Source organism: Heterocephalus glaber, unplaced genomic scaffold, assembly GCF_053883595.1.
Source record: "Heterocephalus glaber isolate CG9 unplaced genomic scaffold, H.glaber_assembly_v1.0 deba00001673, whole genome shotgun sequence".
Lineage (NCBI taxonomy): Eukaryota > Metazoa > Chordata > Mammalia > Rodentia > Bathyergidae > Heterocephalus > Heterocephalus glaber.
The window spans coordinates 6,159,595-6,162,553 of record NW_028258410.1 but is presented as its reverse complement, the minus strand read 5'-3'; the positions used below and the strand labels follow the sequence as shown (position 1 = coordinate 6,162,553).

The 2,959-nt window shown below is 35.9% G+C and overlaps 1 pseudogene; it reads left to right on the top strand.

Annotated features, from left to right (window-relative positions):
- The first annotated feature begins 569 nt into the window (after positions 1-569).
- On the top strand, positions 570-1,492 carry LOC106009050 (olfactory receptor 5T2-like; annotated as a pseudogene).
- Positions 1,493-2,959: the final 1,467 nt, after the last annotated feature.

Below are 2,959 nucleotides of genomic sequence, written 5' to 3'. Positions count from 1 at the left end.
TGCTCTGTGGAATCAATGTAATGTGGCATATTGCATATTTAAAGTAGATTTTACCAATATTTTTGCCCTTCAATATTTACACTGATGTTGGAAAATAATGGTCTTATTTTGTAGGACAGTATATTGCAACAAATTATTTTTACAAAATTGCTGAAAGATCTAGGATTCTGAGAACATTGCCCTGTGATTTGTCCCCTGACATTATCTGAAGGGTTTGGATGTCAGAAGAATTTTTTTTTAACTTGCTGACTATATATTTTAGTATGGTGTGATATAGTATCAGCTAAAGAATATGAGAATAGTTTAGCCAGTTTCCCTGATGTATTAGAGATAGTACTGAATTAGGCTGTGAGTGAACACTTACATCTCTCCTTTGCATCTGCATTGAAGAAATCAAACATTGACTGTCTTATCATTATTTTCTACACTACTGTTTAGACATTATATGTTGATACAAAATAAATACACAGAGTGCATAGTCCCTGGATGTGCAGCACTGTTCAGTATTTTCATAGGACTATAGACTGTAACCCTCTGAATGTCTTCAAGTCTTTCCTATGCATTTCGGTATGAACAATGTCACTGAAGTTACAGCCTTCATTCTCAAGGGCTTTACAGATGACACTCAGCTGCAGTCTATTCTCTTTTTCCTGTTTCTAGCTATTTAAGTTTTCACTATTATGGCAAACACAGGGCTGATTCTATTGGTCACTAAGGATTCCCAGCTGCACAACCCAATATTCTATATTTTTTGAGTGTTTGATCATTTGTGGATGCCTGTTTTTCTAATGTTTTTACTCCAAAAATGTTAGGAGACTTTATGTCAAAAAGGAAAGTCATTTTATTTCTTGAATGCGCAGCACAGATGTTTCTTGCTGTTACTTTTGGGACCACAGAATGCTTTCTCTTGGTAGAAATGGGTTATGACTGCTAGGTAACTATCTACAACCTGCTGCTGTACTCCATGAGCATGATGCCCATGATTTATGTGTCACTCATCTCTGCTTTCTGTGTTGGGGGACTTTTGCATTCTACAACATATATCACTACTTTCAGGCTATCCTCCTGTGTGTCCAATGAAATTAGACGTATCTTTTGTGATATCCCTCCTCTTCTTGCTATCTCTTGTTCTGAAACTAGTACCAATGAGCTTCTATTATTCCTCTTTGTGAGCTCCATTGAGGTGGTCACCATTCTGATAGTCCTCATCTCTTATGTTCTCATCCTGCTGGCTACTCTGAAAATGTCTTCTGCTGAAAGGAGGAGGAAAGTGTTCTCTATCTGTGGCTCTCACCTAGCCAGTGTGTCCCTTTATCATGGGACAATCCTCTTCATGTATGTGAGACCGAGTTCCAGCTAAACCTTCGAGCATGACATGATAATGTCCATGTGTTACTTCATTGTCATTCCCATGCTGAATCCTGTCATCTACAGTTTGAGGAACAAAGATGTCAAAGAGGCAATAAAAAGATTTCAGAAAATGTGTGTGTAGGGATAAAATGAATTTTTCTCAGCAAAATTTGCACTGAATAATCTTGTTTTAGATAAACAGTGTTGGTATTCTCATTGAAAGTTAAATAAATAGTATGGAGATACCTCAAAGAACTAGGACTGGAAATCCCATTTGACCCCGCTATTCCACTGCTGGGGATCTTCCCCAAAGAATTAAAAGAATCATAGCACAGTGATATATGTGCGCCCATGTCCATAGCAGTACAGTTTGTGATAGCTATAACTTGGAAACAGTCCAAATACCCATCAACTGGAGACTGGATAAAGAAAATGTGGTCTTTTTTTATAAAATGGAGTACTACTTAGCCATAAAAAATAAGAAATTAGAGACATTTATAGCTAAGTGGATGCACATTGAGGTGATACTCTGAAGAAATAAATAGGACACACATGTATAAATACTAAATAGTTTCTCTGGTGTGATAAACTGAGAATGTAAATAAGGACTAAAATGTATAATAGGTAATGTGAAATAGGAAGAAAAGGGGCAAAGGGGAAGGAAGTGGGAGGGCTAAGGGAAAGGATAGAAGGGAATGGGATTAATATGAGAAAATGGAAAAATAGGAACAAAATCTTTGTAAATAGGGAGGAATGGAGGGGTTGAAGGGAGGGCTGGGCAAGGGTGAAAAATAAGAACCAAGAGAGATTATGTAAAGGTGCAAATTTCCAATGATGAATGTCATTATATTGTATACCTAAAATGTACCAATGATTAGAATGAATAATCTATAATTCAAAATAGGAAGAAAAGGTCCAAAGGGGTAGGGGTAATGGGAGGGGCAGTGAAAAGAAAGAAGGGAAAGGAAATATGATGAGAAATGGAGAAAATGGAAATAAAGTCTTTATAAATAGGGAAGTGTGGAGGGAGTGAAGGGCGGGATAGGAATGGGGAAAAAATAAGAACCAAGATGCATTACATAAAGGTACAATTCCCAATGAGTAATATAATTGTTTTGTATACTTAAAATGTACCAACAAAAGAATTTAACAAAGACCAAAAAACCCCCAAAAACCAAAAAACCATCTTAGTCTAACTGCAGTTTTCCACACGTGTGTATATTTCTTTCTTTCTTTTTGAGTTCATACACAAATACATATATAAATGGATATGTCCACATGTGATAATACTGTTTCCATTACTGTATTGAGATTGCAATAAGAAAATGCCAATGATGGAATTTTTTTAAGAGGGTAGATATATTTTCTTGGTTTTTGATAGTAGAAGTCCAAAACCAAGGTGTTGACAGGTTCCTTTCTTCTGAGGATTCTCCTTGGGGTTTTTGAGTGTCCAGTTTTGCCCTCTCTCTTCATATGACATTTCCACCTGATGTGTCTGCATCCTAATATGTCTTTTCTGTAAGAATAGAAGGCATATTAAATTATTTAATTTTTTTAAGGTTTTAATCTTTATCTAATTATCACTTACATTAATACACTGACATGCAGA